At 43.7% G+C, this 20,868-nt stretch overlaps 42 non-coding genes across 42 annotated transcripts; 21 read left to right on the top strand and 21 right to left on the bottom strand.

Moving 5' to 3' along the window:
* Window positions 1-275: 275 nt before the first annotated feature.
* Trnay-gua (transfer RNA tyrosine (anticodon GUA)) lies at window positions 276-364 on the bottom strand. The gene is given in 2 exon segments: window positions 276-311; window positions 328-364. It is a non-coding gene; the product is annotated as a tRNA-Tyr (tRNA).
* Window positions 365-612: 248 nt separating this feature from the next.
* On the top strand, window positions 613-684 carry Trnaq-cug (transfer RNA glutamine (anticodon CUG)). The gene has a single exon. It is a non-coding gene; the product is annotated as a tRNA-Gln (tRNA).
* A 358-nt stretch (window positions 685-1,042) lies between these two features.
* Window positions 1,043-1,131, bottom strand: Trnay-gua (transfer RNA tyrosine (anticodon GUA)). The gene is given in 2 exon segments: window positions 1,043-1,078; window positions 1,095-1,131. It is a non-coding gene; the product is annotated as a tRNA-Tyr (tRNA).
* A 248-nt stretch (window positions 1,132-1,379) lies between these two features.
* Window positions 1,380-1,451, top strand: Trnaq-cug (transfer RNA glutamine (anticodon CUG)). Its single transcript has one exon. It is a non-coding gene; the product is annotated as a tRNA-Gln (tRNA).
* Window positions 1,452-1,809: 358 nt separating this feature from the next.
* On the bottom strand, window positions 1,810-1,898 carry Trnay-gua (transfer RNA tyrosine (anticodon GUA)). The gene is given in 2 exon segments: window positions 1,810-1,845; window positions 1,862-1,898. It is a non-coding gene; the product is annotated as a tRNA-Tyr (tRNA).
* A 248-nt stretch (window positions 1,899-2,146) lies between these two features.
* On the top strand, window positions 2,147-2,218 carry Trnaq-cug (transfer RNA glutamine (anticodon CUG)). Its single transcript has one exon. It is a non-coding gene; the product is annotated as a tRNA-Gln (tRNA).
* A 358-nt stretch (window positions 2,219-2,576) lies between these two features.
* On the bottom strand, window positions 2,577-2,665 carry Trnay-gua (transfer RNA tyrosine (anticodon GUA)). Its single transcript is given in 2 exon segments — window positions 2,577-2,612; window positions 2,629-2,665. It is a non-coding gene; the product is annotated as a tRNA-Tyr (tRNA).
* Window positions 2,666-2,913: 248 nt separating this feature from the next.
* Trnaq-cug (transfer RNA glutamine (anticodon CUG)) lies at window positions 2,914-2,985 on the top strand. Its single transcript has one exon. It is a non-coding gene; the product is annotated as a tRNA-Gln (tRNA).
* A 358-nt stretch (window positions 2,986-3,343) lies between these two features.
* Trnay-gua (transfer RNA tyrosine (anticodon GUA)) lies at window positions 3,344-3,432 on the bottom strand. Its single transcript is given in 2 exon segments — window positions 3,344-3,379; window positions 3,396-3,432. It is a non-coding gene; the product is annotated as a tRNA-Tyr (tRNA).
* Window positions 3,433-3,680: 248 nt separating this feature from the next.
* Window positions 3,681-3,752, top strand: Trnaq-cug (transfer RNA glutamine (anticodon CUG)). The gene has a single exon. It is a non-coding gene; the product is annotated as a tRNA-Gln (tRNA).
* A 358-nt stretch (window positions 3,753-4,110) lies between these two features.
* On the bottom strand, window positions 4,111-4,199 carry Trnay-gua (transfer RNA tyrosine (anticodon GUA)). Its single transcript is given in 2 exon segments — window positions 4,111-4,146; window positions 4,163-4,199. It is a non-coding gene; the product is annotated as a tRNA-Tyr (tRNA).
* Window positions 4,200-4,447: 248 nt separating this feature from the next.
* On the top strand, window positions 4,448-4,519 carry Trnaq-cug (transfer RNA glutamine (anticodon CUG)). Its single transcript has one exon. It is a non-coding gene; the product is annotated as a tRNA-Gln (tRNA).
* Window positions 4,520-4,877: 358 nt separating this feature from the next.
* Trnay-gua (transfer RNA tyrosine (anticodon GUA)) lies at window positions 4,878-4,966 on the bottom strand. The gene is given in 2 exon segments: window positions 4,878-4,913; window positions 4,930-4,966. It is a non-coding gene; the product is annotated as a tRNA-Tyr (tRNA).
* Window positions 4,967-5,214: 248 nt separating this feature from the next.
* Trnaq-cug (transfer RNA glutamine (anticodon CUG)) lies at window positions 5,215-5,286 on the top strand. Its single transcript has one exon. It is a non-coding gene; the product is annotated as a tRNA-Gln (tRNA).
* Window positions 5,287-5,644: 358 nt separating this feature from the next.
* Trnay-gua (transfer RNA tyrosine (anticodon GUA)) lies at window positions 5,645-5,733 on the bottom strand. Its single transcript is given in 2 exon segments — window positions 5,645-5,680; window positions 5,697-5,733. It is a non-coding gene; the product is annotated as a tRNA-Tyr (tRNA).
* Window positions 5,734-5,980: 247 nt separating this feature from the next.
* Window positions 5,981-6,052, top strand: Trnaq-cug (transfer RNA glutamine (anticodon CUG)). Its single transcript has one exon. It is a non-coding gene; the product is annotated as a tRNA-Gln (tRNA).
* A 358-nt stretch (window positions 6,053-6,410) lies between these two features.
* On the bottom strand, window positions 6,411-6,499 carry Trnay-gua (transfer RNA tyrosine (anticodon GUA)). Its single transcript is given in 2 exon segments — window positions 6,411-6,446; window positions 6,463-6,499. It is a non-coding gene; the product is annotated as a tRNA-Tyr (tRNA).
* Window positions 6,500-6,747: 248 nt separating this feature from the next.
* Window positions 6,748-6,819, top strand: Trnaq-cug (transfer RNA glutamine (anticodon CUG)). The gene has a single exon. It is a non-coding gene; the product is annotated as a tRNA-Gln (tRNA).
* A 358-nt stretch (window positions 6,820-7,177) lies between these two features.
* On the bottom strand, window positions 7,178-7,266 carry Trnay-gua (transfer RNA tyrosine (anticodon GUA)). The gene is given in 2 exon segments: window positions 7,178-7,213; window positions 7,230-7,266. It is a non-coding gene; the product is annotated as a tRNA-Tyr (tRNA).
* Window positions 7,267-7,514: 248 nt separating this feature from the next.
* On the top strand, window positions 7,515-7,586 carry Trnaq-cug (transfer RNA glutamine (anticodon CUG)). Its single transcript has one exon. It is a non-coding gene; the product is annotated as a tRNA-Gln (tRNA).
* Window positions 7,587-7,944: 358 nt separating this feature from the next.
* Window positions 7,945-8,033, bottom strand: Trnay-gua (transfer RNA tyrosine (anticodon GUA)). The gene is given in 2 exon segments: window positions 7,945-7,980; window positions 7,997-8,033. It is a non-coding gene; the product is annotated as a tRNA-Tyr (tRNA).
* A 248-nt stretch (window positions 8,034-8,281) lies between these two features.
* On the top strand, window positions 8,282-8,353 carry Trnaq-cug (transfer RNA glutamine (anticodon CUG)). Its single transcript has one exon. It is a non-coding gene; the product is annotated as a tRNA-Gln (tRNA).
* Window positions 8,354-8,711: 358 nt separating this feature from the next.
* On the bottom strand, window positions 8,712-8,800 carry Trnay-gua (transfer RNA tyrosine (anticodon GUA)). Its single transcript is given in 2 exon segments — window positions 8,712-8,747; window positions 8,764-8,800. It is a non-coding gene; the product is annotated as a tRNA-Tyr (tRNA).
* Window positions 8,801-9,048: 248 nt separating this feature from the next.
* Window positions 9,049-9,120, top strand: Trnaq-cug (transfer RNA glutamine (anticodon CUG)). Its single transcript has one exon. It is a non-coding gene; the product is annotated as a tRNA-Gln (tRNA).
* Window positions 9,121-9,478: 358 nt separating this feature from the next.
* Trnay-gua (transfer RNA tyrosine (anticodon GUA)) lies at window positions 9,479-9,567 on the bottom strand. The gene is given in 2 exon segments: window positions 9,479-9,514; window positions 9,531-9,567. It is a non-coding gene; the product is annotated as a tRNA-Tyr (tRNA).
* A 248-nt stretch (window positions 9,568-9,815) lies between these two features.
* Window positions 9,816-9,887, top strand: Trnaq-cug (transfer RNA glutamine (anticodon CUG)). The gene has a single exon. It is a non-coding gene; the product is annotated as a tRNA-Gln (tRNA).
* Window positions 9,888-10,245: 358 nt separating this feature from the next.
* Window positions 10,246-10,334, bottom strand: Trnay-gua (transfer RNA tyrosine (anticodon GUA)). The gene is given in 2 exon segments: window positions 10,246-10,281; window positions 10,298-10,334. It is a non-coding gene; the product is annotated as a tRNA-Tyr (tRNA).
* A 248-nt stretch (window positions 10,335-10,582) lies between these two features.
* Window positions 10,583-10,654, top strand: Trnaq-cug (transfer RNA glutamine (anticodon CUG)). Its single transcript has one exon. It is a non-coding gene; the product is annotated as a tRNA-Gln (tRNA).
* A 358-nt stretch (window positions 10,655-11,012) lies between these two features.
* Window positions 11,013-11,101, bottom strand: Trnay-gua (transfer RNA tyrosine (anticodon GUA)). Its single transcript is given in 2 exon segments — window positions 11,013-11,048; window positions 11,065-11,101. It is a non-coding gene; the product is annotated as a tRNA-Tyr (tRNA).
* Window positions 11,102-11,349: 248 nt separating this feature from the next.
* Window positions 11,350-11,421, top strand: Trnaq-cug (transfer RNA glutamine (anticodon CUG)). Its single transcript has one exon. It is a non-coding gene; the product is annotated as a tRNA-Gln (tRNA).
* A 358-nt stretch (window positions 11,422-11,779) lies between these two features.
* Window positions 11,780-11,868, bottom strand: Trnay-gua (transfer RNA tyrosine (anticodon GUA)). The gene is given in 2 exon segments: window positions 11,780-11,815; window positions 11,832-11,868. It is a non-coding gene; the product is annotated as a tRNA-Tyr (tRNA).
* A 248-nt stretch (window positions 11,869-12,116) lies between these two features.
* Window positions 12,117-12,188, top strand: Trnaq-cug (transfer RNA glutamine (anticodon CUG)). Its single transcript has one exon. It is a non-coding gene; the product is annotated as a tRNA-Gln (tRNA).
* Window positions 12,189-12,546: 358 nt separating this feature from the next.
* On the bottom strand, window positions 12,547-12,635 carry Trnay-gua (transfer RNA tyrosine (anticodon GUA)). The gene is given in 2 exon segments: window positions 12,547-12,582; window positions 12,599-12,635. It is a non-coding gene; the product is annotated as a tRNA-Tyr (tRNA).
* Window positions 12,636-12,883: 248 nt separating this feature from the next.
* On the top strand, window positions 12,884-12,955 carry Trnaq-cug (transfer RNA glutamine (anticodon CUG)). The gene has a single exon. It is a non-coding gene; the product is annotated as a tRNA-Gln (tRNA).
* A 358-nt stretch (window positions 12,956-13,313) lies between these two features.
* Window positions 13,314-13,402, bottom strand: Trnay-gua (transfer RNA tyrosine (anticodon GUA)). The gene is given in 2 exon segments: window positions 13,314-13,349; window positions 13,366-13,402. It is a non-coding gene; the product is annotated as a tRNA-Tyr (tRNA).
* A 248-nt stretch (window positions 13,403-13,650) lies between these two features.
* Window positions 13,651-13,722, top strand: Trnaq-cug (transfer RNA glutamine (anticodon CUG)). Its single transcript has one exon. It is a non-coding gene; the product is annotated as a tRNA-Gln (tRNA).
* Window positions 13,723-14,080: 358 nt separating this feature from the next.
* On the bottom strand, window positions 14,081-14,169 carry Trnay-gua (transfer RNA tyrosine (anticodon GUA)). The gene is given in 2 exon segments: window positions 14,081-14,116; window positions 14,133-14,169. It is a non-coding gene; the product is annotated as a tRNA-Tyr (tRNA).
* A 248-nt stretch (window positions 14,170-14,417) lies between these two features.
* Window positions 14,418-14,489, top strand: Trnaq-cug (transfer RNA glutamine (anticodon CUG)). Its single transcript has one exon. It is a non-coding gene; the product is annotated as a tRNA-Gln (tRNA).
* Window positions 14,490-14,847: 358 nt separating this feature from the next.
* Trnay-gua (transfer RNA tyrosine (anticodon GUA)) lies at window positions 14,848-14,936 on the bottom strand. The gene is given in 2 exon segments: window positions 14,848-14,883; window positions 14,900-14,936. It is a non-coding gene; the product is annotated as a tRNA-Tyr (tRNA).
* Window positions 14,937-15,184: 248 nt separating this feature from the next.
* Window positions 15,185-15,256, top strand: Trnaq-cug (transfer RNA glutamine (anticodon CUG)). The gene has a single exon. It is a non-coding gene; the product is annotated as a tRNA-Gln (tRNA).
* A 358-nt stretch (window positions 15,257-15,614) lies between these two features.
* Trnay-gua (transfer RNA tyrosine (anticodon GUA)) lies at window positions 15,615-15,703 on the bottom strand. Its single transcript is given in 2 exon segments — window positions 15,615-15,650; window positions 15,667-15,703. It is a non-coding gene; the product is annotated as a tRNA-Tyr (tRNA).
* Window positions 15,704-15,951: 248 nt separating this feature from the next.
* Trnaq-cug (transfer RNA glutamine (anticodon CUG)) lies at window positions 15,952-16,023 on the top strand. The gene has a single exon. It is a non-coding gene; the product is annotated as a tRNA-Gln (tRNA).
* The last annotated feature ends 4,845 nt before the right edge of the window (window positions 16,024-20,868 follow it).

The raw sequence follows: 20,868 nt of genomic DNA, 5'->3' as shown, positions 1-20,868 counted from the left end.
GTATTAAAAACGAGATGTCTATGAAACGGCTGAATATTGGTGCGACTATGTGACCTATATAGCACATTAAACGAGTAATGCCTGTAAGAGCAAGCAATTTTACTATAATTCGAAGAAATATCATTATCCTACGAAGGCTAAGAATCCCATGATTATCAACTAGCTACTAGAAGCTGAGCAAATGAATTTCCTTTAAAATAGGTTTAAAACATAGGGAGGTTCTGACCGAGTGGGCATGCTCTGAAGCCTCTTTGCTCCTGAGATTAGAAAAACAGTCCTCTGGGCCGGATTTGAACCAGCGACCTATGGATAACTGCGAATCTTCCACTACAGTCCACCGCTCTACCAACTGAGCTACCAGAGGCTCTGCATACTTTCTTATTCGTACTGATTGCTTTACGTCCGTCCCTGTCTTTCGTTTCCACACACTGCTACTCAGCGCTGCCATATAGACGCACAGGAAATGCAGTCATCGGCTGCAAGTGCAAACATTGCCCAGATTAAGTTTTATAATGCTCGATCGTGTAAATTATGTTAAAAAATGCAAGTAGGAAGTGTCTGAAGTACGTCAGAACACTGCTAAGTGTATTTACGAGTCCCATTCTCCTGTCTGGTTCCATGGTGTAACGGTTAGCACTCTGGACTCTGAATCCAGCGATCCGAGTTCGAATCTCGGTGGAACCTTCGTTTAGTCTAAATTTTCTGTAATAAGCGTTTCTCGCCGAGGAAGTAACAGCGATAGGCTCAGGGGTGTAGTTTCTACGTTTGTATTAAAAACGAGATGTCTATGAAACGGCTGAATATTGGTGCGACTATGTGACCTATATAGCACATTAAACGAGTAATGCCTGTAAGAGCAAGCAATTTTACTATAATTCGAAGAAATATCATTATCCTACGAAGGCTAAGAATCCCATGATTATCAACTAGCTACTAGAAGCTGAGCAAATGAATTTCCTTTAAAATAGGTTTAAAACATAGGGAGGTTCTGACCGAGTGGGCATGCTCTGGAGCCTCTTTGCTCCTGAGATTAGAAAAACAGTCCTCTGGGCCGGATTTGAACCAGCGACCTATGGATAACTGTGAATCTTCCACTACAGTCCACCGCTCTACCAACTGAGCTACCAGAGGCTCTGCATACTTTCTTATTCGTACTGATTGCTTTACGTCCGTCCCTGTCTTTCGTTTCCACACACTGCTACTCAGCGCTGCCATATAGACGCACAGGAAATGCAGTCATCGGCTGCAAGTGCAAACATTGCCCAGATTAAGTTTTATAATGCTCGATCGTGTAAATTATGTTAACAAATGCAAGTAGGAAGTGTCTGAAGTACGTCAGAACACTGCTAAGTGTATTTACGAGTCCCATTGTCCTGTCTGGTTCCATGGTGTAACGGTTAGCACTCTGGACTCTGAATCCAGCGATCCGAGTTCGAATCTCGGTGGAACCTTCGTTTAGTCTAAATTTTCTGTAATAAGCGTTTCTCGCCGAGGAAGTAACAGCGATAGGCTCAGGGGTGTAGTTTCTACGTTTGTATTAAAAACGAGATGTCTATGAAACGGCTGAATATTGGTGCGACTATGTGACCTATATAGCACATTAAACGAGTAATGCCTGTAAGAGCAAGCAATTTTACTATAATTCGAAGAAATATCATTATCCTACGAAGGCTAAGAATCCCATGATTATCAACTAGCTACTAGAAGCTGAGCAAATGAATTTCCTTTAAAATAGGTTTAAAACATAGGGAGGTTCTGACCGAGTGGGCATGCTCTGGAGCCTCTTTGCTCCTGAGATTAGAAAAACAGTCCTCTGGGCCGGATTTGAACCAGCGACCTATGGATAACTGCGAATCTTCCACTACAGTCCACCGCTCTACCAACTGAGCTACCAGAGGCTCTGCATACTTTCTTATTCGTACTGATTGCTTTACGTCCGTCCCTGTCTTTCGTTTCCACACACTGCTACTCAGCGCTGCCATATAGACGCACAGGAAATGCAGTCATCGGCTGCAAGTGCAAACATTGCCCAGATTAAGTTTTATAATGCTCGATCGTGTAAATTATGTTAAAAAATGCAAGTAGGAAGTGTCTGAAGTACGTCAGAACACTGCTAAGTGTATTTACGAGTCCCATTCTCCTGTCTGGTTCCATGGTGTAACGGTTAGCACTCTGGACTCTGAATCCAGCGATCCGAGTTCGAATCTCGGTGGAACCTTCGTTTAGTCTAAATTTTCTGTAATAAGCGTTTCTCGCCGAGGAAGTAACAGCGATTGGCTCAGGGGTGTAGTTTCTACGTTTGTATTAAAAACGAGATGTCTATGAAACGGCTGAATATTGGTGCGACTATGTGACCTATATAGCACATTAAACGAGTAATGCCTGTAAGAGCAAGCAATTTTACTATAATTCGAAGAAATATCATTATCCTACGAAGGCTAAGAATCCCATGATTATCAACTAGCTACTAGAAGCTGAGCAAATGAATTTCCTTTAAAATAGGTTTAAAACATAGGGAGGTTCTGACCGAGTGGGCATGCTCTGGAGCCTCTTTGCTCCTGAGATTAGAAAAACAGTCCTCTGGGCCGGATTTGAACCAGCGACCTATGGATAACTGTGAATCTTCCACTACAGTCCACCGCTCTACCAACTGAGCTACCAGAGGCTCTGCATACTTTCTTATTCGTACTGATTGCTTTACGTCCGTCCCTGTCTTTCGTTTCCACACACTGCTACTCAGCGCTGCCATATAGACGCACAGGAAATGCAGTCATCGGCTGCAAGTGCAAACATTGCCCAGATTAAGTTTTATAATGCTCGATCGTGTAAATTATGTTAAAAAATGCAAGTAGGAAGTGTCTGAAGTACGTCAGAACACTGCTAAGTGTATTTACGAGTCCCATTCTCCTGTCTGGTTCCATGATGTAACGGTTAGCACTCTGGACTCTGAATCCAGCGATCCGAGTTCGAATCTCGGTGGAACCTTCGTTTAGTCTAAATTTTCTGTAATAAGCGTTTCTCGCCGAGGAAGTAACAGCGATAGGCTCAGGGGTGTAGTTTCTACGTTTGTATTAAAAACGAGATGTCTATGAAACGGCTGAATATTGGTGCGACTATGTGACCTATATAGCACATTAAACGAGTAATGCCTGTAAGAGCAAGCAATTTCACTATAATTCGAAGAAATATCATTATCCTACGAAGGCTAAGAATCCCATGATTATCAACTAGCTACTAGAAGCTGAGCAAATGAATTTCCTTTAAAATAGGTTTAAAACATAGGGAGGTTCTGACCGAGTGGGCATGCTCTGGAGCCTCTTTGCTCCTGAGATTAGAAAAACAGTCCTCTGGGCCGGATTTGAACCAGCGACCTATGGATAACTGTGAATCTTCCACTACAGTCCACCGCTCTACCAACTGAGCTACCAGAGGCTCTGCATACTTTCTTATTCGTACTGATTGCTTTACGTCCGTCCCTGTCTTTCGTTTCCACACACTGCTACTCAGCGCTGCCATATAGACGCACAGGAAATGCAGTCATCGGCTGCAAGTGCAAACATTGCCCAGATTAAGTTTTATAATGCTCGATCGTGTAAATTATGTTAAAAAATGCAAGTAGGAAGTGTCTGAAGTACGTCAGAACACTGCTAAGTGTATTTACGAGTCCCATTCTCCTGTCTGGTTCCATGGTGTAACGGTTAGCACTCTGGACTCTGAATCCAGCGATCCGAGTTCGAATCTCGGTGGAACCTTCGTTTAGTCTAAATTTTCTGTAATAAGCGTTTCTCGCCGAGGAAGTAACAGCGATAGGCTCAGGGGTGTAGTTTCTACGTTTGTATTAAAAACGAGATGTCTATGAAACGGCTGAATATTGGTGCGACTATGTGACCTATATAGCACATTAAACGAGTAATGCCTGTAAGAGCAAGCAATTTTACTATAATTCGAAGAAATATCATTATCCTACGAAGGCTAAGAATCCCATGATTATCAACTAGCTACTAGAAGCTGAGCAAATGAATTTCCTTTAAAATAGGTTTAAAACATAGGGAGGTTCTGACCGAGTGGGCATGCTCTGGAGCCTCTTTGCTCCTGAGATTAGAAAAACAGTCCTCTGGGCCGGATTTGAACCAGCGACCTATGGATAACTGTGAATCTTCCACTACAGTCCACCGCTCTACCAACTGAGCTACCAGAGGCTCTGCATACTTTCTTATTCGTACTGATTGCTTTACGTCCGTCCCTGTCTTTCGTTTCCACACACTGCTACTCAGCGCTGCCATATAGACGCACAGGAAATGCAGTCATCGGCTGCAAGTGCAAACATTGCCCAGATTAAGTTTTATAATGCTCGATCGTGTAAATTATGTTAAAAAATGCAAGTAGGAAGTGTCTGAAGTACGTCAGAACACTGCTAAGTGTATTTACGAGTCCCATTCTCCTGTCTGGTTCCATGGTGTAACGGTTAGCACTCTGGACTCTGAATCCAGCGATCCGAGTTCGAATCTCGGTGGAACCTTCGTTTAGTCTAAATTTTCTGTAATAAGCGTTTCTCGCCGAGGAAGTAACAGCGATAGGCTCAGGGGTGTAGTTTCTACGTTTGTATTAAAAACGAGATGTCTATGAAACGGCTGAATATTGGTGCGACTATGTGACCTATATAGCACATTAAACGAGTAATGCCTGTAAGAGCAAGCAATTTTACTATAATTCGAAGAAATATCATTATCCTACGAAGGCTAAGAATCCCATGATTATCAACTAGCTACTAGAAGCTGAGCAAATGAATTTCCTTTAAAATAGGTTTAAAACATAGGGAGGTTCTGACCGAGTGGGCATGCTCTGGAGCCTCTTTGCTCCTGAGATTAGAAAAACAGTCCTCTGGGCCGGATTTGAACCAGCGACCTATGGATAACTGTGAATCTTCCACTACAGTCCACCGCTCTACCAACTGAGCTACCAGAGGCTCTGCATACTTTCTTATTCGTACTGATTGCTTTACGTCCGTCCCTGTCTTTCGTTTCCACACACTGCTACTCAGCGCTGCCATATAGACGCACAGGAAATGCAGTCATCGGCTGCAAGTGCAAACATTGCCCAGATTAAGTTTTATAATGCTCGATCGTGTAAATTATGTTAAAAAATGCAAGTAGGAAGTGTCTGAAGTACGTCAGAACACTGCTAAGTGTATTTACGAGTCCCATTCTCCTGTCTGGTTCCATGGTGTAACGGTTAGCACTCTGGACTCTGAATCCAGCGATCCGAGTTCGAATCTCGGTGGAACCTTCGTTTAGTCTAAATTTTCTGTAATAAGCGTTTCTCGCCGAGGAAGTAACAGCGATAGGCTCAGGGGTGTAGTTTCTGCGTTTGTATTAAAAACGAGATGTCTATGAAACGGCTGAATATTGGTGCGACTATGTGACCTATATAGCACATTAAACGAGTAATGCCTGTAAGAGCAAGCAATTTTACTATAATTCGAAGAAATATCATTATCCTACGAAGGCTAAGAATCCCATGATTATCAACTAGCTACTAGAAGCTGAGCAAATGAATTTCCTTTAAAATAGGTTTAAAACATAGGGAGGTTCTGACCGAGTGGGCATGCTCTGGAGCCTCTTTGCTCCTGAGATTAGAAAAACAGTCCTCTGGGCCGGATATGAACCAGCGACCTATGGATAACTGTGAATCTTCCACTACAGTCCACCGCTCTACCAACTGAGCTACCAGAGGCTCTGCATACTTTCTTATTCGTACTGATTGCTTTACGTCCGTCCCTGTCTTTCGTTTCCACACACTGCTACTCAGCGCTGCCATATAGACGCACAGGAAATGCAGTCATCGGCTGCAAGTGCAAACATTGCCCAGATTAAGTTTTATAATGCTCGATCGTGTAAATTATGTTAAAAATGCAAGTAGGAAGTGTCTGAAGTACGTCAGAACACTGCTAAGTGTATTTACGAGTCCCATTCTCCTGTCTGGTTCCATGGTGTAACGGTTAGCACTCTGGACTCTGAATCCAGCGATCCGAGTTCGAATCTCGGTGGAACCTTCGTTTAGTCTAAATTTTCTGTAATAAGCGTTTCTCGCCGAGGAAGTAACAGCGATAGGCTCAGGGGTGTAGTTTCTGCGTTTGTATTAAAAACGAGATGTCTATGAAACGGCTGAATATTGGTGCGACTATGTGACCTATATAGCACATTAAACGAGTAATGCCTGTAAGAGCAAGCAATTTTACTATAATTCGAAGAAATATCATTATCCTACGAAGGCTAAGAATCCCATGATTATCAACTAGCTACTAGAAGCTGAGCAAATGAATTTCCTTTAAAATAGGTTTAAAACATAGGGAGGTTCTGACCGAGTGGGCATGCTCTGGAGCCTCTTTGCTCCTGAGATTAGAAAAACAGTCCTCTGGGCCGGATTTGAACCAGCGACCTATGGATAACTGTGAATCTTCCACTACAGTCCACCGCTCTACCAACTGAGCTACCAGAGGCTCTGCATACTTTCTTATTCGTACTGATTGCTTTACGTCCGTCCCTGTCTTTCGTTTCCACACACTGCTACTCAGCGCTGCCATATAGACGCACAGGAAATGCAGTCATCGGCTGCAAGTGCAAACATTGCCCAGATTAAGTTTTATAATGCTCGATCGTGTAAATTATGTTAAAAAATGCAAGTAGGAAGTGTCTGAAGTACGTCAGAACACTGCTAAGTGTATTTACGAGTCCCATTCTCCTGTCTGGTTCCATGGTGTAACGGTTAGCACTCTGGACTCTGAATCCAGCGATCCGAGTTCGAATCTCGGTGAAACCTTCGTTTAGTCTAAATTTTATGTAATAAGCGTTTCTCGCCGAGGAAGTAACAGCGATAGGCTCAGGGGTGTAGTTTCTACGTTTGTATTAAAAACGAGATGTCTATGAAACGGCTGAATATTGGTGCGACTATGTGACCTATATAGCACATTAAACGAGTAATGCCTGTAAGAGCAAGCAATTTTACTATAATTCGAAGAAATATCATTATCCTACGAAGGCTAAGAATCCCATGATTATCAACTAGCTACTAGAAGCTGAGCAAATGAATTTCCTTTAAAATAGGTTTAAAACATAGGGAGGTTCTGACCGAGTGGGCATGCTCTGGAGCCTCTTTGCTCCTGAGATTAGAAAAACAGTCCTCTGGGCCGGATTTGAACCAGCGACCTATGGATAACTGTGAATCTTCCACTACAGTCCACCGCTCTACCAACTGAGCTACCAGAGGCTCTGCATACTTTCTTATTCGTACTGATTGCTTTACGTCCGTCCCTGTCTTTCGTTTCCACACACTGCTACTCAGCGCTGCCATATAGACGCACAGGAAATGCAGTCATCGGCTGCAAGTGCAAACATTGCCCAGATTAAGTTTTATAATGCTCGATCGTGTAAATTATGTTAAAAAATGCAAGTAGGAAGTGTCTGAAGTACGTCAGAACACTGCTAAGTGTATTTACGAGTCCCATTCTCCTGTCTGGTTCCATGGTGTAACGGTTAGCACTCTGGACTCTGAATCCAGCGATCCGAGTTCGAATCTCGGTGGAACCTTCGTTTAGTCTAAATTTTCTGTAATAAGCGTTTCTCGCCGAGGAAGTAACAGCGATAGGCTCAGGGGTGTAGTTTCTACGTTTGTATTAAAAACGAGATGTCTATGAAACGGCTGAATATTGGTGCGACTATGTGACCTATATAGCACATTAAACGAGTAATGCCTGTAAGAGCAAGCAATTTTACTATAATTCGAAGAAATATCATTATCCTACGAAGGCTAAGAATCCCATGATTATCAACTAGCTACTAGAAGCTGAGCAAATGAATTTCCTTTAAAATAGGTTTAAAACATAGGGAGGTTCTGACCGAGTGGGCATGCTCTGGAGCCTCTTTGCTCCTGAGATTAGAAAAACAGTCCTCTGGGCCGGATTTGAACCAGCGACCTATGGATAACTGTGAATCTTCCACTACAGTCCACCGCTCTACCAACTGAGCTACCAGAGGCTCTGCATACTTTCTTATTCGTACTGATTGCTTTACGTCCGTCCCTGTCTTTCGTTTCCACACACTGCTACTCAGCGCTGCCATATAGACGCACAGGAAATGCAGTCATCGGCTGCAAGTGCAAACATTGCCCAGATTAAGTTTTATAATGCTCGATCGTGTAAATTATGTTAAAAAATGCAAGTAGGAAGTGTCTGAAGTACGTCAGAACACTGCTAAGTGTATTTACGAGTCCCATTCTCCTGTCTGGTTCCATGGTGTAACGGTTAGCACTCTGGACTCTGAATCCAGCGATCCGAGTTCGAATCTCGGTGGAACCTTCGTTTAGTCTAAATTTTCTGTAATAAGCGTTTCTCGCCGAGGAAGTAGCAGCGATAGCCTCAGGGGTGTAGTTTCTACGTTTGTATTAAAAACGAGATGTCTATGAAACGGCTGAATATTGGTGCGACTATGTGACCTATATAGCACATTAAACGAGTAATGCCTGTAAGAGCAAGCAATTTTACTATAATTCGAAGAAATATCATTATCCTACGAAGGCTAAGAATCCCATGATTATCAACTAGCTACTAGAAGCTGAGCAAATGAATTTCCTTTAAAATAGGTTTAAAACATAGGGAGGTTCTGACCGAGTGGGCATGCTCTGGAGCCTCTTTGCTCCTGAGATTAGAAAAACAGTCCTCTGGGCCGGATTTGAACCAGCGACCTATGGATAACTGTGAATCTTCCACTACAGTCCACCGCTCTACCAACTGAGCTACCAGAGGCTCTGCATACTTTCTTATTCGTACTGATTGCTTTACGTCCGTCCCTGTCTTTCGTTTCCACACACTGCTACTCAGCGCTGCCATATAGACGCACAGGAAATGCAGTCATCGGCTGCAAGTGCAAACATTGCCCAGATTAAGTTTTATAATGCTCGATCGTGTAAATTATGTTAAAAAATGCAAGTAGGAAGTGTCTGAAGTACGTCAGAACACTGCTAAGTGTATTTACGAGTCCCATTTTCCTGTCTGGTTCCATGGTGTAACGGTTAGCACTCTGGACTCTGAATCCAGCGATCCGAGTTCGAATCTCGGTGGAACCTTCGTTTAGTCTAAATTTTCTGTAATAAGCGTTTCTCGCCGAGGAAGTAACAGCGATAGGCTCAGGGGTGTAGTTTCTACGTTTGTATTAAAAACGAGATGTCTATGAAACGGCTGAATATTGGTGCGACTATGTGACCTATATAGCACATTAAACGAGTAATGCCTGTAAGAGCAAGCAATTTTACTATAATTCGAAGAAATATCATTATCCTACGAAGGCTAAGAATCCCATGATTATCAACTAGCTACTAGAAGCTGAGCAAATGAATTTCCTTTAAAATAGGTTTAAAACATAGGGAGGTTCTGACCGAGTGGGCATGCTCTGGAGCCTCTTTGCTCCTGAGATTAGAAAAACAGTCCTCTGGGCCGGATTTGAACCAGCGACCTATGGATAACTGTGAATCTTCCACTACAGTCCACCGCTCTACCAACTGAGCTACCAGAGGCTCTGCATACTTTCTTATTCGTACTGATTGCTTTACGTCCGTCCCTGTCTTTCGTTTCCACACACTGCTACTCAGCGCTGCCATATAGACGCACAGGAAATGCAGTCATCGGCTGCAAGTGCAAACATTGCCCAGATTAAGTTTTATAATGCTCGATCGTGTAAATTATGTTAAAAAATGCAAGTAGGAAGTGGCTGAAGTACGTCAGAACACTGCTAAGTGTATTTACGAGTCCCATTCTCCTGTCTGGTTCCATGGTGTAACGGTTAGCACTCTGGACTCTGAATCCAGCGATCCGAGTTCGAATCTCGGTGGAACCTTCGTTTAGTCTAAATTTTCTGTAATAAGCGTTTCTCGCCGAGGAAGTAACAGCGATAGGCTCAGGGGTGTAGTTTCTACGTTTGTATTAAAAACGAGATGTCTATGAAACGGCTGAATATTGGTGCGACTATGTGACCTATATAGCACATTAAACGAGTAATGCCTGTAAGAGCAAGCAATTTTACTATAATTCGAAGAAATATCATTATCCTACGAAGGCTAAGAATCCCATGATTATCAACTAGCTACTAGAAGCTGAGCAAATGAATTTCCTTTAAAATAGGTTTAAAACATAGGGAGGTTCTGACCGAGTGGGCATGCTCTGGAGCCTCTTTGCTCCTGAGATTAGAAAAACAGTCCTCTGGGCCGGATTTGAACCAGCGACCTATGGATAACTGTGAATCTTCCACTACAGTCCACCGCTCTACCAACTGAGCTACCAGAGGCTCTGCATACTTTCTTATTCGTACTGATTGCTTTACGTCCGTCCCTGTCTTTCGTTTCCACACACTGCTACTCAGCGCTGCCATATAGACGCACAGGAAATGCAGTCATCGGCTGCAAGTGCAAACATTGCCCAGATTAAGTTTTATAATGCTCGATCGTGTAAATTATGTTAAAAAATGCAAGTAGGAAGTGTCTGAAGTACGTCAGAACACTGCTAAGTGTATTTACGAGTCCCATTCTCCTGTCTGGTTCCATGGTGTAACGGTTAGCACTCTGGACTCTGAATCCAGCGATCCGAGTTCGAATCTCGGTGGAACCTTCGTTTAGTCTAAATTTTCTGTAATAAGCGTTTCTCGCCGAGGAAGTAACAGCGATAGGCTCAGGGGTGTAGTTTCTACGTTTGTATTAAAAACGAGATGTCTATGAAACGGCTGAATATTGGTGCGACTATGTGACCTATATAGCACATTAAACGAGTAATGCCTGTAAGAGCAAGCAATTTTACTATAATTCGAAGAAATATCATTATCCTACGAAGGCTAAGAATCCCATGATTATCAACTAGCTACTAGAAGCTGAGCAAATGAATTTCCTTTAAAATAGGTTTAAAACATAGGGAGGTTCTGACCGAGTGGGCATGCTCTGGAGCCTCTTTGCTCCTGAGATTAGAAAAACAGTCCTCTGGGCCGGATTTGAACCAGCGACCTACGGATAACTGTGAATCTTCCACTACAGTCCACCGCTCTACCAACTGAGCTACCAGAGGCTCTGCATACTTTCTTATTCGTACTGATTGCTTTACGTCCGTCCCTGTCTTTCGTTTCCACACACTGCTACTCAGCGCTGCCATATAGACGCACAGGAAATGCAGTCATCGGCTGCAAGTGCAAACATTGCCCAGATTAAGTTTTATAATGCTCGATCGTGTAAATTATGTTAAAAAATGCAAGTAGGAAGTGTCTGAAGTACGTCAGAACACTGCTAAGTGTATTTACGAGTCCCATTCTCCTGTCTGGTTCCATGGTGTAACGGTTAGCACTCTGGACTCTGAATCCAGCGATCCGAGTTCGAATCTCGGTGGAACCTTCGTTTAGTCTAAATTTTCTGTAATAAGCGTTTCTCGCCGAGGAAGTAACAGCGATAGGCTCAGGGGTGTAGTTTCTACGTTTGTATTAAAAACGAGATGTCTATGAAACGGCTGAATATTGGTGCGACTATGTGACCTATATAGCACATTAAACGAGTAATGCCTGTAAGAGCAAGCAATTTTACTATAATTCGAAGAAATATCATTATCCTACGAAGGCTAAGAATCCCATGATTATCAACTAGCTACTAGAAGCTGAGCAAATGAATTTCCTTTAAAATAGGTTTAAAACATAGGGAGGTTCTGACCGAGTGGGCATGCTCTGGAGCCTCTTTGCTCCTGAGATTAGAAAAACAGTCCTCTGGGCCGGATTTGAACCAGCGACCTATGGATAACTGTGAATCTTCCACTACAGTCCACCGCTCTACCAACTGAGCTACCAGAGGCTCTGCATACTTTCTTATTCGTACTGATTGCTTTACGTCCGTCCCTGTCTTTCGTTTCCACACACTGCTACTCAGCGCTGCCATATAGACGCACAGGAAATGCAGTCATCGGCTGCAAGTGCAAACATTGCCCAGATTAAGTTTTATAATGCTCGATCGTGTAAATTATGTTAAAAAATGCAAGTAGGAAGTGTCTGAAGTACGTCAGAACACTGCTAAGTGTATTTACGAGTCCCATTCTCCTGTCTGGTTCCATGGTGTAACGGTTAGCACTCTGGACTCTGAATCCAGCGATCCGAGTTCGAATCTCGGTGGAACCTTCGTTTAGTCTAAATTTTCTGTAATAAGCGTTTCTCGCCGAGGAAGTAACAGCGATAGGCTCAGGGGTGTAGTTTCTACGTTTGTATTAAAAACGAGATGTCTATGAAACGGCTGAATATTGGTGCGACTATGTGACCTATATAGCACATTAAACGAGTAATGCCTGTAAGAGCAAGCAATTTTACTATAATTCGAAGAAATATCATTATCCTACGAAGGCTAAGAATCCCATGATTATCAACTAGCTACTAGAAGCTGAGCAAATGAATTTCCTTTAAAATAGGTTTAAAACATAGGGAGGTTCTGACCGAGTGGGCATGCTCTGGAGCCTCTTTGCTCCTGAGATTAGAAAAACAGTCCTCTGGGCCGGATTTGAACCAGCGACCTATGGATAACTGTGAATCTTCCACTACAGTCCACCGCTCTACCAACTGAGCTACCAGAGGCTCTGCATACTTTCTTATTCGTACTGATTGCTTTACGTCCGTCCCTGTCTTTCGTTTCCACACACTGCTACTCAGCGCTGCCATATAGACGCACAGGAAATGCAGTCATCGGCTGCAAGTGCAAACATTGCCCAGATTAAGTTTTATAATGCTCGATCGTGTAAATTATGTTAAAAAATGCAAGTAGGAAGTGTCTGAAGTACGTCAGAACACTGCTAAGTGTATTTACGAGTCCCATTCTCCTGTCTGGTTCCATGGTGTAACGGTTAGCACTCTGGACTCTGAATCCAGCGATCCGAGTTCGAATCTCGGTGGAACCTTCGTTTAGTCTAAATTTTCTGTAATAAGCGTTTCTCGCCGAGGAAGTAACAGCGATAGGCTCAGGGGTGTAGTTTCTACGTTTGTATTAAAAACGAGATGTCTATGAAACGGCTGAATATTGGTGCGACTATGTGACCTATATAGCACATTAAACGAGTAATGCCTGTAAGAGCAAGCAATTTTACTATAATTCGAAGAAATATCATTATCCTACGAAGGCTAAGAATCCCATGATTATCAACTAGCTACTAGAAGCTGAGCAAATGAATTTCCTTTAAAATAGGTTTAAAACATAGGGAGGTTCTGACCGAGTGGGCATGCTCTGGAGCCTCTTTGCTCCTGAGATTAGAAAAACAGTCCTCTGGGCCGGATTTGAACCAGCGACCTATGGATAACTGTGAATCTTCCACTACAGTCCACCGCTCTACCAACTGAGCTACCAGAGGCTCTGCATACTTTCTTATTCGTACTGATTGCTTTACGTCCGTCCCTGTCTTTCGTTTCCACACACTGCTACTCAGCGCTGCCATATAGACGCACAGGAAATGCAGTCATCGGCTGCAAGTGCAAACATTGCCCAGATTAAGTTTTATAATGCTCGATCGTGTAAATTATGTTAAAAAATGCAAGTAGGAAGTGTCTGAAGTACGTCAGAACACTGCTAAGTGTATTTACGAGTCCCATTCTCCTGTCTGGTTCCATGGTGTAACGGTTAGCACTCTGGACTCTGAATCCAGCGATCCGAGTTCGAATCTCGGTGGAACCTTCGTTTAGTCTAAATTTTCTGTAATAAGCGTTTCTCGCCGAGGAAGTAACAGCGATAGGCTCAGGGGTGTAGTTTCTACGTTTGTATTAAAAACGAGATGTCTATGAAACGGCTGAATATTGGTGCGACTATGTGACCTATATAGCACATTAAACGAGTAATGCCTGTAAGAGCAAGCAATTTTACTATAATTCGAAGAAATATCATTATCCTACGAAGGCTAAGAATCCCATGATTATCAACTAGCTACTAGAAGCTGAGCAAATGAATTTCCTTTAAAATAGGTTTAAAACATAGGGAGGTTCTGACCGAGTGGGCATGCTCTGGAGCCTCTTTGCTCCTGAGATTAGAAAAACAGTCCTCTGGGCCGGATTTGAACCAGCGACCTATGGATAACTGTGAATCTTCCACTACAGTCCACCGCTCTACCAACTGAGCTACCAGAGGCTCTGCATACTTTCTTATTCGTACTGATTGCTTTACGTCCGTCCCTGTCTTTCGTTTCCACACACTGCTACTCAGCGCTGCCATATAGACGCACAGGAAATGCAGTCATCGGCTGCAAGTGCAAACATTGCCCAGATTAAGTTTTATAATGCTCGATCGTGTAAATTATGTTAAAAAATGCAAGTAGGAAGTGTCTGAAGTACGTCAGAACACTGCTAAGTGTATTTACGAGTCCCATTCTCCTGTCTGGTTCCATGGTGTAACGGTTAGCACTCTGGACTCTGAATCCAGCGATCCGAGTTCGAATCTCGGTGGAACCTTCGTTTAGTCTAAATTTTCTGTAATAAGCGTTTCTCGCCGAGGAAGTAACAGCGATAGGCTCAGGGGTGTAGTTTCTACGTTTGTATTAAAAACGAGATGTCTATGAAACGGCTGAATATTGGTGCGACTATGTGACCTATATAGCACATTAAACGAGTAATGCCTGTAAGAGCAAGCAATTTTACTATAATTCGAAGAAATATCATTATCCTACGAAGGCTAAGAATCCCATGATTATCAACTAGCTACTAGAAGCTGAGCAAATGAATTTCCTTTAAAATAGGTTTAAAACATAGGGAGGTTCTGACCGAGTGGGCATGCTCTGGAGCCTCTTTGCTCCTGAGATTAGAAAAACAGTCCTCTGGGCCGGATTTGAACCAGCGACCTATGGATAACTGTGAATCTTCCACTACAGTCCACCGCTCTACCAACTGAGCTACCAGAGGCTCTGCATACTTTCTTATTCGTACTGATTGCTTTACGTCCGTCCCTGTCTTTCGTTTCCACACACTGCTACTCAGCGCTGCCATATAGACGCACAGGAAATGCAGTCATCGGCTGCAAGTGCAAACATTGCCCAGATTAAGTTTTATAATGCTCGATCGTGTAAATTATGTTAAAAAATGCAAGTAGGAAGTGTCTGAAGTACGTCAGAACACTGCTAAGTGTATTTACGAGTCCCATTCTCCTGTCTGGTTCCATGGTGTAACGGTTAGCACTCTGGACTCTGAATCCAGCGATCCGAGTTCGAATCTCGGTGGAACCTTCGTTTAGTCTAAATTTTCTGTAATAAGCGTTTCTCGCCGAGGAAGTAACAGCGATAGGCTCAGGGGTGTAGTTTCTACGTTTGTATTAAAAACGAGATGTCTATGAAACGGCTGAATATTGGTGCGACTATGTGACCTATATAGCACATTAAACGAGTAATGCCTGTAAGAGCAAGCAATTTTACTATAATTCGAAGAAATATCATTATCCTACGAAGGCTAAGAATCCCATGATTATCAACTAGCTACTAGAAGCTGAGCAAATGAATTTCCTTTAAAATAGGTTTAAAACATAGGGAGGTTCTGACCGAGTGGGCATGCTCTGGAGCCTCTTTGCTCCTGAGATTAGAAAAACAGTCCTCTGGGCCGGATTTGAACCAGCGACCTATGGATAACTGTGAATCTTCCACTACAGTCCACCGCTCTACCAACTGAGCTACCAGAGGCTCTGCATACTTTCTTATTCGTACTGATTGCTTTACGTCCGTCCCTGTCTTTCGTTTCCACACACTGCTACTCAGCGCTGCCATATAGACGCACAGGAAATGCAGTCATCGGCTGCAAGTGCAAACATTGCCCAGATTAAGTTTTATAATGCTCGATCGTGTAAATTATGTTAAAAAATGCAAGTAGGAAGTGTCTGAAGTACGTCAGAACACTGCTAAGTGTATTTACGAGTCCCATTCTCCTGTCTGGTTCCATGGTGTAACGGTTAGCACTCTGGACTCTGAATCCAGCGATCCGAGTTCGAATCTCGGTGGAACCTTCGTTTAGTCTAAATTTTCTGTAATAAGCGTTTCTCGCCGAGGAAGTAACAGCGATAGGCTCAGGGGTGTAGTTTCTACGTTTGTATTAAAAACGAGATGTCTATGAAACGGCTGAATATTGGTGCGACTATGTGACCTATATAGCACATTAAACGAGTAATGCCTGTAAGAGCAAGCAATTTTACTATAATTCGAAGAAATATCATTATCCTACGAAGGCTAAGAATCCCATGATTATCAACTAGCTACTAGAAGCTGAGCAAATGAATTTCCTTTAAAATAGGTTTAAAACATAGGGAGGTTCTGACCGAGTGGGCATGCTCTGGAGCCTCTTTGCTCCTGAGATTAGAAAAACAGTCCTCTGGGCCGGATTTGAACCAGCGACCTATGGATAACTGTGAATCTTCCACTACAGTCCACCGCTCTACCAACTTTTTTTTTTTTTTTTTTTTTTTTCGAATGCTCTACGACTTTTTTTTTTTTTTTTTTCACGCCTTAACAACTTTTTTTTTTTTTTTTTTTTTTTTTTTTTTTTTTTTTTGCGATGAAATGAATTACTTCGTCTGTAAAGAAAAGAAACTTGTTTTCCTTTAAATCATTCCCCTGCGTATTGTTTTTCTTCATGATGAAATAAAAAGACTTCTTCTGTAAAGAAAAGAGTAATATTTGCTTCGTCCCCTGCTCGTCCTCCAACAAGGTGGTACTGACTCAGCTGACACGCGATCCTCAAAACTCGTCTTCTCGAAATGAATATGCCTTCACTTCATATACCCCAAGCATTAAAGCTTGGCCTCGTTCGTGAGGTGATCCTTTCATTTTCACCCGGGTTTCCTTCTCGTAGTTGTGAGGGCAGACGTCGCTGAAGTCCGCAGACCGTCCTGTGGTGTGCTGGAGGGTGAAGTTAGGCAATGTTCCTTCGGATAAAGTGACATTCACAACGTGAGCAACAAATAGAAAACTTTCTCTCGACTATCGACGATAGTACAAACCAAAGTCCTAATGTAATCAAGAAATTAAAGTACAAGTACAATAATAGTGAACTCGGGTTGTAAAATCTGAACACCTGTTCGTTTATCCATCAGTTCGGCTAGCATCCTCTTAAAAGTCTCTTCATAGTACGTGTGTCATATCGTCACGAGTTGTAATGCGGCGATATAATTGGCAAACTTTCTTTTATATTGTGGGTCTCTCATCAGTAACTTAGCCTGTGTGGCTAGGTATACTCTGTAGCCAATGTACGTCCGGTCTTCCTGGGCAGTAATGACGTAGTGCAGTGTGTGCGCTGCCAACCACGCCCACGTGTTCTTTTTGGTTACCGGATAGTAAGTTCCATCCGGTTGGAGAATCGATGTGAGAGAGATGTGCTGCGTCGTTGTCCTGCAGATCGATGCCATGGTCTGACGACACCAGTTCAATATATGGCCGTTCTCACCACAGGCACAACGGTGTTGTAAGGTGTCGATGACATTACATTCTCGACACTGGTCTGACACCGACAGATGTATTTTGTGGAGTCGCTCTCTAGTGGGGATTGTCTGATTGACAATTTTATACCAAGTGGATCGGACGTCAGTGCCGAGGACACCGTTATTGATGTTTGTCCAGATTCTAGTCCAATCCATAGAGGGGTACTTCGTCACCATGCGGTTGGCTCTTCCAGTTTCGTTCATCAGACGATATAGTTGAGCAGATGTTAGAGCACTTAACGGAGCACTCGATTTCGACTTCAGGTAGCTGGCTTCTAAGAGAAACATCCTGATATGATTCGCTTTATAGTGCACTTCCCCCAGGTTTATTGGTATTAGCATGTTGTATGGGTGATATGTCCTTATGGCCATATGAAGTGCGCTGTCGGGGTATTTGTGGCACAACTGCAGTGTATTACGTACGAGGAGAGCCTTGCATTTCGTTGGGACATCTATTAGACCCAGGCCCCCTTCCGCCGGAGGGAGAGTGACGACGTTGATCCCCACCTTGAATATCTCACCCCTCCAAACATACCACCCGACTGCCGACATGATGGCCCTGGCAATAGTGTCGACCACCGGGAGAACCTGCCCAACATACCAGATTTTGGAAAGGATCTTGGTATTGATGAATGAAACTCGTTGAAGCAGATTCTGTTCTCTGCTTTTATTGTGTTGAAGGCAGGCTTTCGTGATGGCCAAGAGTTCTTTCCAATTGACTGCCGTTGTTCTTATAGGGCAACTGCTCATTTTTATACCTAGCAGTTTGACAGTCTCGCATAACCTGTAGGGACAAGTTCCATCTGTCGGAAAGCCTCCCCCAATCGGCAATAATCTGGTCTTCGTATAATTTAATTTGGAGCCTGATGCTCGTTCGTATGCAGCGATACTGTCAGTGATCTCCCGTAGCTCCCGTTCCGACCGTATGACAGCACTCACGTCGTCCGCATAGGCAATACATTTGATGTTGCATGAGTAGACAGTTAAGCCCTGAAGTTTGCAATGGAGCATCCGGAGAAGTGGCTCAATTGCTATTACGTAGAGAGGCATAGACATGGGGCATCCTTGTCTGACTGATCTTTCAATAGGAATCGGTCGGGTTAACTGACCATTAACAATGACCTTAGAAGTGGCAGCGGTGTACAGATTTTGAATCACTGTAATGAAGTCGTCACCGAAACCAAGATGTTTCATAATTTGAAACAGATAACGGTGCGAAACCCGGTCAAAAGCCTTACATTGGTCTAAAGCAAGAATTGCTGCAGTCGGCCGTGTAATTGCACTGAACGAGATGATCTCTCTGTAATCCGCAAGACTTTTGAAGATATTGCGTCCAGGTACTGCTGCTGACTGGCTGTGATGGATTATCGTCCCTAGGACGTTTTTAATTCTATGTGCAAACACGCGGGCCACAATCTTATAGTCGGAATTCAGGAGGGAGATCGGTCGAAAATGATTGATGTCTTCGTGTGAGTGTTGTTTCGGAACAAGTACTATTAGACTGCCATTGAAGTCGTCTGGTAGTTGCAGACCTGCTCTAATTTCGTTGCATATATGCACAAAACAATTTTCCAGTAGATGCCAGTATTCCTTATAAAATTCAATGGGAAGTCCATCCGCGCCAGGGGATTTATTAGGCTGAGCCTTCCTCAAGGCCATCTGAATTTCATCCGCAGTAACTTCACCCATCAGTGACTCCCTGTCAGCCTCGGCTAGTTTCACCGTTAGAAGATCTTGCATGGTGGAGATGATCTCATCATCTGTCGGGGCTGCCATATAGAGTCTCCGGTAATAGTCAGTGATATAATCCTTTATTCCCAGCTGAGTCGTCAAGAAGCTGCCATCTTCCGTTTTCAATTTACTGATCAGTTTTTGTCTTGCCCGTCGTTTCTCTCTGCCGAGGTGGAACGAGGATGGATGTTCATCGGAAGTACTGTTGGTGTCTCTAGAGCGGATTTTGGATCCTTCCATTTGTTTCCGTTTCAGTAGTAACAACTTTGCCTTAATCCTTTTAATTTGTACGATGTTTTCGGGCGTGACATACGTTTCGGAGTATAAATCACGTAGGCATCTAAAGTAAAATTCAAAGGTCTCCTTTTGCAAGCGGCTCCTGGCGTAGCTATAGGCCTTCAAGCACCTAATAAGTCGAGGCTTCGTATAGTGGCACCACCACATCGTGACAGACGGAAAAGCAGCCTGTCTGTGTAGACTCGATTCCCAGACCTCCTGCAACCGTTCTCGTAGCCCTTGCTCTCGGAGGATGTCTACATTTAATTTCCATCCTGTTTTGCCACGGAACGTTTTCTGTCGGGTCAGACGAATGGTACAGTGGTAGGCCAAGTGGTCTGAGAAATATATTGGCCACGTTTCCGTTGCCGATATTTGTCCTCGCAGAGTTTTCCCCACATAGATCCTATCAATGCGGCTGGCAGTTTGTGCGGTGTAATATGTAAAGCAGCGTTGGTCCCCATGTAGTATTTCCCATGTGTCCTCCAGTTCGAGCTGACGCACTGTTTCCGCGAGAGTAGGACAACCATTAAAATTCGGCCTTTGATCTTTAGGCTTTAAAACGCAGTTGAAGTCACCCCCAAGTACCACGTCTTCTGGATTCCGTCGTAACAGATATAACAGGTCAGTAGCAAAGAACTGGGCTCTGCGCACTCTATTTTGATTACCAGAAGGGGCGTAGAGGTTTATAAACCGTATACCGTGAATTAGACACGAAATGCCTCTCCCGTTTTCCAGTAGCTCGACGTCAGAGATGGTCACTCCCTCTTTAATTAGGAAAGCCGTACCGCAGGAGCTATCCGGAGTGGTGTTTTTTACCACTTCGTAGCCAGGAATGTCTAGGTGAAGGTTGTCGTCCACTTCCTGCAGCATCACAATATCCGCGTCACAGCTGTAAAGGTAGTCGCGAAGACTGTACAGCTTCTGAGTCGAGGTAATTTTATTGATATTTAACGTGGCTAACTGGTAGTCCTGAAACGGAGGAGGCATTCCCAGCCAGTGGTGCGAAGGCTCAGTCCAAGTATGGAAGGGAGACGGCGGTGGGAACCATTAATAAGTATCAGAAAAGGAATCAACGTCCCCAATCGGAGTTGTTGAAGCAGGTCCTGTCCTTTTGAGCTCTTCATCCCTCACAGCTGAGGAAGCACCTTCCGCCGAGCCGACCTGAGTCGGTTCAATGTCCACTGACATGCCTTCTACGTCATCTGCCCAGTCGCCAACCTTAACTGAGTCCCTCCTGGTGTGTGAGGCTGCCTCAGCCAGACGGAGATGTGTGGAGCTATCCCTGAGGACCAGTCGTGTAGTCTTTTCCCGTTCAGTGAGAGCGTGGTCTCCGACCTCTGACTGGGGCTTCGTGGTGTCTGCCACATC

The sequence above is a fragment of the Schistocerca serialis genome, chromosome 2 (assembly GCF_023864345.2).
Source record: "Schistocerca serialis cubense isolate TAMUIC-IGC-003099 chromosome 2, iqSchSeri2.2, whole genome shotgun sequence".
NCBI lineage: Eukaryota > Metazoa > Arthropoda > Insecta > Orthoptera > Acrididae > Schistocerca > Schistocerca serialis.
This window is presented reverse-complemented; position numbering and strand designations above follow the sequence as displayed.